Source organism: Zootoca vivipara, chromosome 10 (assembly GCF_963506605.1).
Source record: "Zootoca vivipara chromosome 10, rZooViv1.1, whole genome shotgun sequence".
Classification (NCBI taxonomy): Eukaryota; Metazoa; Chordata; class Lepidosauria; order Squamata; family Lacertidae; genus Zootoca; species Zootoca vivipara.
In genome coordinates this window covers 58,235,778-58,250,276 of record NC_083285.1, presented here as the reverse complement: position 1 = coordinate 58,250,276, position 14,499 = coordinate 58,235,778, and the positions used below count along the sequence as shown (strand labels likewise).

Genomic DNA, 14,499 nt, shown 5'->3' with positions numbered 1-14,499 from the left:
CCACAACACCTGATTGGTGGGTCCCTCGATGTTGGGTTCAATCTGGCCAATGGGCGCAGTCCAAACAGATCGAGGGACCGATATATACCATGCACATGACCAGAGCTTCCTCTTTTGGCTCGTGCATTCGGAACACCCACCCACCTCTCCCTACTTTTAGGGCATTTTTGCGATTGACCTTGCTATGCCGTCATGTGTCATCTGTTGTTGGGACAGGGGCACAACAGGAAATCTCCCCACTTGGCTGATTGGCTGTTGCCATTTGGGTTTCACCTGCCACGTAGCAAATTGTCACAACTTGTAAGGTTCCGGATAGGCACTGGTTCAGGTGATAGGGATGGCAGAATGGTCTTGCCATCCCTATGCAAAGGGTATTCTGTTAGGAATCCAGGGACTGAGAGGGGGTTGTGCTCTCTCTTTCTCTCTCTTTCTCCTGTTCAGAACAGGCTAGAACTGAAAAACATCAAAAACGGTTTTTAAAACTTTTTGACCGAAATGCTTCCTGTGAAAGCATAATCACTCTACAGCCCAACCAGAGAAATTGGAATAAAGTTACAGGTACATTAACCTCAATTTGCTGATTTAAGCTTCTTGCCTCCGCTCCCCAAACCTCCCCAACCACCTTTTTTTCCTGGTCATCAGCAGTAACAGGTGATAACTTCTTGGCAATTTCTAGTGAATTATATGACACAGTTCATTATATTTCAGGAGAATCCCTCAAGCAAGGCTATAAGTCACCAGCCCTCCACATGCAGGCTTCAGAAAAAATGATAGAATCACCCAAGTGTATGCACATGCACACAGACACTCTGGCACGTACTCACACACAATATATTTCCTTGGGATTTTTGTTTGTTTGCTTTTTCTGCGAAGCCAACAAGGACCCTATGAAATAGTGAACAGGGTCAGAAGCAAAACAAAGGAGAAGAACCAGGAAGAGGTTGGAAGGAAAAGTCATAAGGAAATCAAGGATGAAGACTCAATTTCAGATTCTAGTGGTGGAAAAAACCAGAACCATGATGGGACAGTTGTTTGGGTCCCCGTGGTTAGGCCGGGCCAGTTGCTATACGTCTGGAATTTCCCGGACATATCCAGAATACTGCAGCTGGACATATGGCAGCCCATAGCACCCTCAGAAATAGCTCAAAGACCTGGGGCTACCTTTGAAGGTGACCTGGAAACTACAACTAATCCAGAATGCGACAGCTAAACTAGTGACTGGGAGTAGCCGCCAAGACCATATAACACTGGTCCTGAAAGACCTATGTTGGCTCCCAGTATGTTTCCAAGCACAATTCAAAGTGTTCGTGCTGACCTTTAAAGACCTAAACGACATCGGTCCAATATACCTGAAGGAGCGTCTCCACCCTCATTGTTCAACCCAGACACTGTGGTCCAGCTCTGAGAGTCTTATGGTGGTTCCCTCACTGCAGAGGGGAGCAGTGGGGAGCCAACGGGGTTTGTGTGCAGAAGGTCATCAGGCAGCAACAATGATGCAGCAATAAATGATGGAGAAAGACCAGAAATAATGGAACTTCGAATTAGTGAGATGAAGAAAAGTGTCGGGTTGACTTTGACGGAAAGGACAGATGAAAGATATGGGAAACTGCAAAGCTCTACAGCTAAATTCACCAACTTGGACGTGCTATAAAACTCAGCAATACAACTGAAGTTACCAAAACTAGCATTCATCTTTTGCAGTGGCAGTGCACATCCAAGTCACTTTTGAACTAAACTATAGTTGTTGATACTTAAAAAGAAAAAGAAAAAAGAACTCAGTCACTTTGTAGGTACTACCCTCTTCCTGGAAGTCAAAGTAGGTATTTTTGACGTATGCTTGCTGTGGATATCACATCATCTGTTAATAGCATGATGGTGCTCCTGTTCAATAAAGGTAAAGGAAAAAGTAAAGGACTCCTGGACAGTTACGTCCAGTCAAAGGCGACTATGGGGTTGTGGCGCTCATCTCACTTTCAGGCCGAGGGAGCCCGTGTTTGTCCATAGACAACTTTCCAGGTCATGTGGGCAGCATGACTAAACTGCTTCTGGCGCAATGGGACACCGTGACGGAAACCAGAGCACACAGAAACACCTTTTACCTTCCTGCCACAGCAGTACCTATTTATCTACTTGCACTGGTGCGCTTTCGAACTGCTAGGTTGGCAGGAACTGGGACAGAACAATGGAAGCTCATTCCATTGCTGGGATTCGAGCCGCCGACCTTCCGATCAGCAAGCCCAAGAGGACTAGTGGTTTAGACCACTCTCAGCCACTTTGCTTTTCCCAGTAAGCAACAGCAACACACCTGCTAGGAATCTTAGCATAGCACCTCCACTCCTCTCAGCAGCTGGTTCTGTGTGTTTTGCAAAATTGGAAAGAAATTGGACATTTTTGAGCTTTTCCAATTTCATTCGGACACTGTTTGTGGATATGTCCGGGAAATTCTGGATGTGTGTCAACCCTATAATAAAAACTTCATCTGTGGCTGTACTCAATGCAGGATACACACAAGCCCTATTTAGATGCTTCCAAGGTCTGTCCATGGAGGTGCCACAAGGCATTGACCATCCCGGCTCCCCAATTCCTGACCTTTCTACGCTGAATTGCAAGGTCTGAAGGAAGATTCCAAGTATGTTCAGGAGAACATGATTGCTGTCCTTTCTGTGATCCAGACCTCTACACACTCAGGGGTTCCAATCACAGGGAGAACTCTTTTAACATTTAGCTGAACATGCATGCAATCCTCCTCACACTTTTCTACTCAACATCAGAAAGTCAGGGAAAATTAGAAGCAAAAGAAAAAGAATAGATGGAAAGGGCTTTTCCTAGACAGTGGCCTGGTGTTGTTAATATATTTTATTTATGAATCACTTCCTCTGAGGCATCCCAAAGGGATTTTTACATCTCTGGTGGATAAATAAAATGACTGTTCTTCTCATAAACAAGACCAATGCCATCCCAGAGACATAATCTTCCTAGCTGAACTGCTGATCTGTCTGTCTGTCTGTCTGTCTGTCTGTCTGTCTGTCTGTCTTTTTATCTATTACTATTTTTTAAAGTCCTGCAAATTCATATAATGCACTCTTGTATATTATATTCATTCATATATGCATTTTATGCTAATGTTGCCCTAGTAAATGCATCTTATATACATTACTTGGCTGGAGGATTGCCTTGCAAAATTTGGAGACGTGCAAATTAAATAGGCTGGCTTTAAATTAATCGAATCCCCTCTTCCTAAAATATATAACAAAGGTGTTATCCATACAGGACAATCAACCAACTTGGGGCCCATCTTTTCTTTTCTTTTAAGGAATAGTGCAAGTAGATAAATAGGTACTGCTTGCCAGTGCAAGTAGATAAATAGGTACTGCTGCGGCAAGAAGGTAAATGGCGTTTCCGTGCGCTCTGGTTTCCATCAGTGTTCTGTTGCACCAGAAGCGGTTTAGTCATGCTGTCCACATGACCCAGAAAGCTGTCTGTGGACAAACACCAGCTCCCTCAGCCTGAAAGCGAGATGAGCGCAGCAACCCCATAGTCGCCTTTTACTGGACTTAACGGTCCAGGGGTCCTTTACCTTTCCCCCCTTTTATTTAACCTAATGTTAACATTATGCCTACTGTTTTCTCAGGTCACAGTGAAACAAAACAAAAACTGGGGCTAAAAATATTCAAAGGAAATAAATGGTTGCCTCTGAAAAAGGTTTTTTTTCCTCTGTTAAAAAAAGAATTGTAACCTGCACTGAACTCAATAGAGATATGTTCAGTGTGGCATCTCCCCTGTCCCCCGCCTTGCCTGACTCACTGATTTGGTACCGGGGGGGGGGGGGGAGCAAGGCGCTCGAAAGCCTTCAAGTCAATTTTGTTTATAATTTGAGGAATATCCATTTTGCCGATTATTAAATTAAAGACAATCTAACCTTGAAAACACCTCTATCTGCAGAAAGAGCAACACTCCATCACCTATTTTGATTCATTAATGTATCGTTTTAACTTGGTATGACACATGTTCAGCAGTCCTAATTACATTACGGCCTCCCTATTACATCAACTCGGCTCCAAGTTTCTGTCACCGCAAGTCCAATTTTCCAACGCGGAGCAATCCTGTGCACTCCTTCCTTATTAGTGTCATCTTTAATGTAGCAGGGAGTGTGAACCATTTCTTGGCACTGAGAGTTTAACAGCAATTAACCCCTGCTCTGTCCCCAGGGAGAAGTACATCAGCAACTTGCCAAAACAGTGTAAACAAGCTCGCCAAGATCAATGCGGAACCGCACTGGCTGCAGAGCACCTAGTGTATTAATTTAGGATTTATATATAGATATAGAATATAAAGCCAGGCAGCAGGAAATACTCAGCATGGAATTGACCTAAGGAGATGGCTTACACCAGGTACAATATTTTCTTAAGGCTGGAAAGGGGGAAAGGATCCCTGTATTGCTGTATTTAGAAGATATATATTGGGGGTGTTTTTTTAGGTATGTGGGGGAAATTCGATCCACTTTGCATTTAAAGGTGATTCCGCACTTCCCGAAATAACGGGGGAACTGAATGGGAGAGTCAGCCTTTGAAATTCGCACTTCTCTGAAATTTGCAAGGCAGCTTTCCAGTTAAATATTATGCCCCAAAATGCATCTATTAGTGTGAAATGTGCCTAATAATGCATATATCAAGCAACATTTTTTAAAGAAAAGAATGTGTTATTTGAGACAAAACTGCACACAAAATAGGCATCTTAGGAGAATTTTGCACAAAAATGCTGATGAATTTTCACGAGGAGCTTTTTTTTTTTTGGTAAATACAATTTGATATGGAAATGTGGAGAATTGAATTTAAGACTGAAAGAATGAGAAATGGAGAGAACCCAGAACTGATCTGAGAGAACCCAAAATCTGTCTGTCCCACGTTGTTGCCCGTGATTCACCACACAGGCTGATTTAGAGGGGGTATAAGACACCAAACGTATGTGATACTCAACAAATTTCCTAGCTATTTCAAACCTCTTTGGGCCTCCCAAAAGAATCCTCAGGTGTGCTTTGTCTAAACAGGAATCCCCAAATTTGCTGTAGTTTTTGCTGTAGAATTCACTACCTTTGCGTATCAGGCAGGTATATCTGTGCTTCATTTTAGACACAGCTGAAAATATTTAAATATTTTTATTTGTGGCTCAGTTCAACCCATATTTGCCTCTTTATATTTTGCCCCTTATCTATGATTTTATTATGTTACCTTGATCTACTTAGGGATCTAAGAGGCATTGATTTATTTTTGGCTCTGTGCATATCACATGCAGGGCAGTTTCCGTTCTGCTGCAGTTTGTCTTCTGACAAAAAACCACATTATTCATTTGACTGTGCGCTATGGCAGAATTTTACATGATTGCCATTGCATTATTCCACTCCCTTAATTTCATTGCAATGGACATAATGCAAATTGGGGTGATTTTCAATGACATACTGTATGCAGACTGAAAACCACAACAGCAAATGCCAATTGTATCCAATGGATTGATTTCCATTCCAAATATGGAATTGAATAAGAGAACACCAGCGACTTCCTCTCCCGTTTCCATTTTTCTTGGAATTCAATGACATTTCTATATACAGTACACTGCTTTGAACAGATTTTTAAAAATTGTTGATGGTGATGATTTTGCAGTACAGAAATATACGCATAAATATATTGGCCTGTAGTTGAAATTGAGCTATGTTTCCTCTCTCACTGTGGCTTAAGGTAGCTTAGACAAATCAAAATCAAAAGCACCCATCAAACAATGTAATTAAAACCAATTAAGCATTCCTCAAAACATTTTAAAATTGCAAATATCAAAAGAACTTGCTGTTTCTCTCCTAGCTGCCACGGGTTTGTGCAAAACAGATGAATCTTACATATATTTTAAAAGACTAACAAGATAGAACATTGACAGACCTTTTCAGAAAGGCTGTTCCAAACCATGAAGCCCAAAGTGGGGAAAAAACACCCTTGATCCTTTTAGTAGCCTTTGAGAGGTTTCTATTATTTTCTTACATTTGCATCCACACCTTTATTCCTCAACAGAACCCAAGCGGCAAACGTGTGATTCTCAGGAAGTGTCCCATCTAGGCACCAAGCAGACCCAGGCTTGCTTAGAAGCAGTAGGGATGTGGGTGGCGCTGTGGTCTAAACCACTGAGCCTCTTGGGCTTGCCTATCAGAAGGTCGGCAGTTCGAATCCCTGCAATAGAGTGAGCTCCCATTGTTCTGTCCCATCTCCTGCCAACCTAGCAGTTTGAAAGCACGCCCGTGCAAGTAGATAAATAGGTACCACTGTGGCAGGAAGGTAAATGGCATTTCCATGCACTCTGGTTTCCATCACAGTGTCCCGCGGTGCCAGAAGTCATTTAGTCATGCTGGCCACATGACCTGGAAAGCTTCCCGTGGACAAATGCTGGCTCCCTCGGCCTGAAAGAGAGATGAGTGCTGCAACCCCATAGTCACCTTTGACTGGACTTAACCGTCCAGGGGTCCTTTACCTTTTTATTTCTCCATAGGAAGGGTTTTGTGAGGAAACAGGGGTTTCTATCAGAGAATTCTTAGCACCCTTTTCAAAATACAATCTCCAAGAAACAATGGGAGAAGCCATGGCGCCTATAGCAGCATGGTCAATGCCTAGGGATGGTGAGGTTCTAGACTATGCATGAATGTCTATTCTAGTAAGTGCATGGTTTGTTATTCACGAAGTGCCTGGCAGGTGGTCTGAGGAACCTGAAAGCTGTGTCTGTGGGAAGCATTTCTTGAAGCTGTGCTCAAAGTCATCTGAAAGAAGGTGTACAAGGCATGTATGAAAGCCAGCATGATGCTCAGATTCCCTCTGATCTTTAGGTTCTCAGCACAGCAGGAGAACAGGACCTGTTGTGGGCACAGGTCCTAGTCTAGGAGTACTTCTTGTGTCTTCCAAAAGTCTCAGTCTGCAAGAATATTGGTAGAAAGTTAGGGCAGGGTAACCTAATGACAGACAAATCAACTCTTCAGGTCAGCTGCAAGCCAAGATGAGCAGTTGCTTTTGTGTGTGTGTGATGCCATTAGGATCAAAGGTACCTAAGGCTGAGCACCAGAACCCATATGCCTCTTTTTAAAAACCAAACTCTTAGGAATTAATCAAGCACGGGCCAAGCTAACTTTCCAATGAGGAAGAGTTTCAGCTTGAGTGGCTTTAGGGTATTGTTAAAAAAAAAATTAGTTTGCACTTCAAATGGTTTACAAATCACCCTGGGACAACCCTACTTTCAGTGGAGCCCATCTTTAATAATTGACGGCCTGGACACCTGTTACTGCCTCCATATCTTAAAAAAAAGATTAATTTAAAGGGAATTATTGACATAATACAGCACACCAACTCCTGTTGATGAAAAATGCAAAATCTTAATTGAATGCTGGCTCCTAGCCACCAACCCAGGACAACTTCAAAAGCAACAGCTGGGAAAAGCATCTTTTTTAGATTTTAATTACGTAAACCACTTAGCTTTCAGCTCCCCCCCCCCCCACATCCCAATGTCAGAATGTATGTCTGTCACTTGTAGTCACTAGTCAAGTGATGGAGAGGTGCCTTTGCTTGCCTTCGAGGCATAATTTGGTGTGAATAGTTGTAGAGAGCAATGGAAGCTGGTGATGTCCAATAAAATATTTTTCTTTCTCTGTTTCTTTCCTGACACAGGTCATCATACGGACAAACCACGGGCATACCTGTGCCAGACCCAGTTGCAGACAGTGGGCTGGGATAGAGATGTTTCCCTGACCTCCCAACAGGTGAATGGCTGTAGCTTACCTGGAAGGGAGAAGTTGTGGGGAGGGTGATGTGCTGACTTCGCACTGGCAGGAGCACTTTGTTGGCTTGGGCTGTGTGTTTGCACTCTGCTGACCCCACCACTGCCTTGCCCTGCTCCTACCTATTAAGCATCAGTGGTTCACCTGGTCAGGTAAACACCTCTGCCACACCTTGCAGTCCATGACTGCCTAAACTGCAACAGAAATGGAAGCAGATAATTGTGGGAAGGCTGGCAAATCTGACCCTGTAAGTTGTTGTTAAGATTGGAGGCATCTTGGGGATGTAGCTCAAGTTACTCTGCATGTTCTTAAGAGGGGCAGCATTCCCATCAATCTTGTGGACTAGAAACTTGGTTTCTTTTTCTCTTTTTTCTTTTTAATTGAAAGCTGAGATTCACAAGGGAATTTTGTGCCCATCACTAATAGATGTTTTATTCACTTGGTGTACACCCCTCCCCTTCAAAGCAAAATGCGTGTTAGAACTGGAACTATGGCATCCAAAAAAGGGGAAACAACACATTTCTCTCTGTGTGTCTGTCTGTTTCCCTCTCTTCCTCTTTAGCTTGACAGCACCTTCAAAGACAGTTCAGCAGGCCTATGTGCTGTACATACTCCAAAGAAAGTTAACAAGGAACTGTGAGGCAATGTAGCAAGAGTGACAGCATATGCTAAGCATGAATAAAGGAGGTGAGCACCACAGGAGATATATAAATGGACCGGCAACCTTTTTAAAAGGTCAGTAACTCTCTGTTATAAATTGATTCCAATCATTTCAACATGGCTTTGCTAGTACTGGGTAGAACAGCAGCCTTGGCTTCTTCCGAGCTCGCAGGCTTCTGCCTCATGTCATCTTCATCTTTTGCCAGTGGATATTTTGCACATTGTTTAGTTGATTAATTCAGACCCATTTCGAGATACTGCTTTTTCAGAGCTTGACATTTTGGCTTATTATGACCCGCGAAGCAAGCATCTTCAGCATTTTAGAGGGCAGTGATCTTCAGCAACCTAAGGAGGAAAATATTCTCCTCCTGTGGACGCTCCTTTGCAGCCCTTCTGATACAGTGACAGAGTTAGCTCTTGGCGGACAGTTGCTAAATGCATGGAGGGGGGAATCAGGAGTGCCCTTGCTGTTCCTTCTCTGCCCAGAGGCATTGAGCGTACAGCTGCACATGTGTAGGCTCTGCACACAAAATCCCCATGATCTCATACATGCAGTAGCAATCTGCAAACATGTTGCATGTGTGAAAACTCATTTTTATCCCCAATTCTCCCCAAACCCCAAGAACCTTGTAACATTGAGAATACGGTGCCTGAGCTTGTTTGCTTTCCTCTTTCCTCCCCCTCCCCTTTTCCTTTAGTGCCGTGTCTTTTTTAAAGATTTTAAGCCTCTGAGCAAGCCCCATGCTCCTTCAATTAATTTCTAAGCCATTCTAGGAGCTTTTCTTGCTAAAGAGATGGGGTATGAATACTTCAAATAACTAAATCAATTTTTATTGTGCAAGGGTTTCTTGGAAGTCATCTAGTCCAACCCCTTGTAGGACTCAAAACCCTCACCAATGCCTGTCCGGCCTCTGGTTACATACATGCAGTAAAGGAGATCCCACCATCTGCCACTGTTGAATCATTCTTACAATAAGGAGGGGTGTTTTGTTTTGTTTTGTTTTTGAATCATTTAGTTGAACTCTTCTTCCCTTCAATGTCAACTCGTAGGTTCTAGTTCTCTTTTCTTCTAAAGCAACAGAAAACAAGCCTTCTCCATCTTCAACCCTGCAAACATTTTAAAGCTGCTCCCCTCCATCTTCTCTTTGTTGTTGTTTAGTCGTTTAGTCGTGTCCGACTCTTCGTGACCCCATGGACCATAGCACGCCAGGCACTCCTGTCTTGCACTGCCTCCCGCAGTTTGGTCAAACTCATGTTCGTAGCTTCGAGAACACTGTCCAACCATCTCATCCTCTGTCGTCCCCTTCTCCTAGTGCCTTCAATCTTTCCCAACATCAGGGTCTTTTCCAAGGATTCTTCTCTTCTCATGAGGTGGCCAAAGTATTGGAGCCTCAGCTTCACAATCTGTCCTTCCAGTGAGCACTCAGGGCTGATTTCCTTCAGAATGGATAGGTTTGATCTTCTCCCAGGCCATGGGACTCTCAAGAGTCTCCTCCAGCACCATCTTCTCTTTAGGCTCAAACAAACAAACAAACAACAAACAAACAAACAAACAAACCCTCTTTTGACCATTTCCCATACGACTTCATTTATTGACCCCTCTCAATCCTTGTCAGCCTCTTCTGGACACACTCCTGTCTGACATTGTCCTTCTTAAAATGTGGTGCCCAGAACAGGAGTGTGGGACACACAATATAACCAACTGCAGATAAAATGATATCCATAGTTGCAGACTGTATGGTGTGGAGGCACACAAGGCCACTACATTACCAAAGCTAAGCAGGTCCGGGTCTGGTCAGTGTCTGGTTGGGAGACCACTTGGGAATCACATGTATTCTGCCTTGGGTTCCATGAAAGCAGAACTGGAAGGGACCCGAGGGTCATCTAGCCCAACCCCCTACAATGCAGGAATATTTGTCCCAATGTGGGGCTCGAGCCCACGACCCTGAGATTAAAAGTCTCATGCTCTACCAACTGAGCTATCCCAGCTTAAGGGTAGGATATAAAGATAGAGGGTGGGGAAAGAGTATGGAAATACATACCCACTACTGTGGATAAATATCCTGAATACGTCATACCAGGGAGGCAAAAATAAAGTCAGTGTGTTCACACATCCCTGTTTAATATGTAGCCATAATGAATGAACACAAGCACAAGTCATAGATCCTTTCAAGACAGATTTCACATGGCATCCATGCATTTAGATGTTATGGGGGATTCTGTCTGTCCGTTGTCTTAAAACAACCTAATCATTGGCTGTCAACCCTTAGAAAATTTGGCACCACTTTCGATTTCTGTTTATGACAGCTCACAGGGAGTCATACTGTGAGTTGCATCCGCCTGTTTCAGCACCCAATTAGGAGTGACAAACGCATGTGTGGTTAATACAAACAGCATACGCATAGACTTTAATGAAGCATGCCCCTTCCTTAAATCATTGACTTGCTGCACTCAGCTTCAAAGGCCCACTGAAGGAAAGCCAAGATTATGGGAATCTAGAGACCTGATCCTACCATTTTTTTGAGGTTTCGATACACTGATCTTAGGATGATTCAGGCTAAACTTTTGCAGATGACATCTCAAGCAACACCGGATGCTGAACCACATTGTGTAAGCTACAGAAGCCACACTAAATTCAATTGTATCATATTTCCCTCCATTGAGTTCTTAACTGAAAAGTTCCTTCTATTTATGTGGACCAGTGACTCTGGACACATGACAATACATAGCCGCATGCACCCAAGACTGTTGATGTTGTTGTGAAATGCACATCAAAAAGTATACAAGCAGGAATATACAAACGTACCTCGGAAGTCAAACGAAATCCATTCTGGAAGTCTGTTCAACTTTCGAAAAGTTTGGAAACCAAGGCACAGCTTCCAATTGGTTCCCGATTGCGCAGGCATGCCAGAAACAATAGCAGAAGCTGTGCCGTATGTTCAGCTTCCAAAAAAAGTTCTAAAACCAGAACACTCACTTCCGGTTTTCGATCATTTGGGAGCCAGAACATTTGACTCCCAAGGCATTTGGGAGCTAAGGTATGACTGTACTGTACACTACTTTGGCTACTTCTTTTTTATATATAATATATTTCTATTGAATAAATTTTACAAAACCAATCATCAACCAATATAGCCAGTTACATTTCTTTTTCCCCTCCCCCCCTCCCCTCCCACCCTCCAAAGACTTCCCTCAGCTCCCCTCTCTGGTTTATTTATACATATTATTCTCTGCATGTTATAAAATTGTACATATCATTACCCTATCTGTTATATGTTCTACTAATAATTTGTGGGTGTTTATTCAAAACCTGCCAAGGAGTCCAAATCCTTTTGTTGTCTTTTTAGGTACCTAGTTAGTAAACAATTCCCATTCTGCCTTAAAGTCATGATTGTCCTTCTTACATAGTTTGCCAACTTTGCATAACTCATCAGTCTTTCTTGCCATTGTTCTTTCGTTGGGATTTCCTGGTTCTTCCATCTTTGTGCTGACAAGACTCTTGCCGCTGTTGTAGCGTACGTGAATAAACTCTTTGTTTTCCTTGGCAGGTCTTGTCCTAAATTCCCTAACAAAAATGCTTCTGTTTTTTTGTTTTTGTTTTACAAATGTCATTTTAAACATATTTTTTCAATTCATTATAAATCATCTCCCAAAACTTGTTACTTCTCTACATTCCCACCACATATGATACAAAGTACCTTCTTTTTCTTTACATTTCCAACATATATTTGATCCGGTTTTATACATTTTAGCCATCTTCACTGGTGTTATATACCATCTATACATCATTTTCATATAGTTTTCCTTCAAAAGAGAACAATCTGTAAATTTCAGATCTACCTTCCACAATTTTCCCCCAGTCTTCAAGTTGTATATTATGTCCTATATCTTGTCCCCATTTAATCATGACTGATTTGACCTCTTCATCTTTTGTTTCCCATTCTAGCAGAATACTGTATGCTTTCTTCAGTAGCTTCCCATCTTTTTTCTATAACCTCTTTTTGGATTCTAGTAATTTCATAACTAAACCATTTTTTGTTGTGATAGCCACCAAGGTGTTTTGTGTTCTATTAGATCTTTATATCTCTCCCATACTCTCATTAATTATCTCTTAATTATGTGATTATAAAATCCTTTATGTACTTTCCCTTTCCCATACCATAAGTATGTGTGCCATCCATATCTGTTGTTGTGACCTTCCAAATCGAATGCTTCTTCCTTTTCCAGTTTTATCCAGTCCCTAATCCAAACCAAACATGCAGCCTCGTAGTACAATTTGAGGTCTGGGAGAGCAAAGCCTCCTCTTTCTTTTATGTCTGTAAGTATCTTATGTTTAATCCTTGGCCTCCCCCCCCCCCGACAAACTTGGAAATATCCTTTTGCCATCTTTTGAGGCAGTTGTCCTTAACCATTAAGGACTGAAAGAGGAAGAGCATTTTTGGCAGTACGTTCATTTTTATCACTGCAGCCTACTTAATTGTTTTAAAGTAAGGAAGAGCAAGAGACAAAGCCCTGTTACCCAGCCACCTGAAAAAAGGAAGCCACCATGGATTTTTGAGTTTTAGTTGGCCGAATAAAGGTATTGCTTTAATATCCCTTTTTACTTTCCTCCCCAAAAGCTCCTAGACCTGCAATTTGGCAGAATTAATCCATTTTGGAAGGGCTCCTATGCCGCAGATGCAGTCTGATTTTGCCATAAAGGGAGGGGAAAGTTATAGCCATTTTCATATTCCCCATAAGCGTGACTGAGGAACACAGAACCACATTTTATACAGAACATATTGGAACCCAAATCATAGGCTGCAGCAGACAGTTCCTGAGAAACAGATTTGAAAAGTGCAGATGAAAGGCAAATCTAAGGGCCTGAGCACACCACTGGTATATATTGGGGCTGTGCATCAACCACATTTGACTCATATCTGTAGCTTTGGGAAGAAGTCTGATCTGTTTCGGAGCAGCTCTGTGTCTTTCCAATCCAAAAAGTTACTCAGAACTGAATTAGAGGTGTTAAAAACAAAGACCTGCTTATCTCATTCCATTCACTATAAAGGGAAAATGAAAAATGGCTCTTATCCCCTTTTCACAGGCATTGATGAAATCTACAGGAGTATCAGCTCTTGCAATATAGACTAAATTCAGGTAGGTAGTCATGTTGATCTGACGCAGCCGAAATATATTAAAAAATAATAATTGTCCAGTAGCACCTTAGAGACCAACACGGGGTTTTTTCTCAGGAGGGTAGTAGGAGATGGGTGATTGACTTAGTGGGCATGGTAAACCTGTTGACGACTGTTAACGACTGCAATTATCCTACAGGAAAAAGGAAGGGATAGTATGCAGATGATTAGCATATGTAATGAGACACCCCCATCCCACCCTCCCACTATATATAAGGGTCTGGTGACTTCTGTTTCAGTGTATCTGAAGAAGTGTGGATGCACACAAAAGCTCATACCAAGAACAAACTTAGTTGGTCTCTAAGGTGTAATGGACAATTTTTATTTTTATTTTTTTATATGTTTCGAATATATACTAACTCTGCCAAATTGTATGCAGATCCATCAAGGTATTTTGGGGTGGGTGTGGAGAGACAACTTTAAAGGATGATTCTTTAAACAAAAGAAAAGTCATGGATCCACATGCAAAAAAGAATAATCCAATTTTTCACTCCCTTCTCCAGATCAGTGTGATTGGAGAGCCTTGGGAAAACAATGTGATGTGATTGAAAGCTAGATCCATCTATCAAAACAAAAGATTCTCACACTTTTCACCCCTCCGCCTTACAAACACCAAGTCTTCCCCCATTAAGTTTCGTTCAGCTTCTCAGAAGAGAATAGAAAAATGGCCATACACCTTGTTGATGCCCCAGTCTGATTCAAGATTGTTGGGACTACCCTCAAATCTCATTAATTCGTGGTCCCCTCAGAGTCAATGCACACTCCTCATATGTAGGGAATTCCTGGAATATAGCATATTTTCTATGTCTGCAAGGACTTGCGATGTGTGGAACACCCATTGCTATCATGACTGCAAAGATG

At 42.3% G+C, this 14,499-nt stretch overlaps 1 non-coding gene across 1 annotated transcript; it reads right to left on the bottom strand.

Annotated features, from left to right (window-relative positions):
• Positions 1 to 10,365: 10,365 nt before the first annotated feature.
• Positions 10,366 to 10,450, bottom strand: TRNAK-UUU (transfer RNA lysine (anticodon UUU)). Its single transcript has one exon. It is a non-coding gene; the product is annotated as a tRNA-Lys (tRNA).
• Positions 10,451 to 14,499: the final 4,049 nt, after the last annotated feature.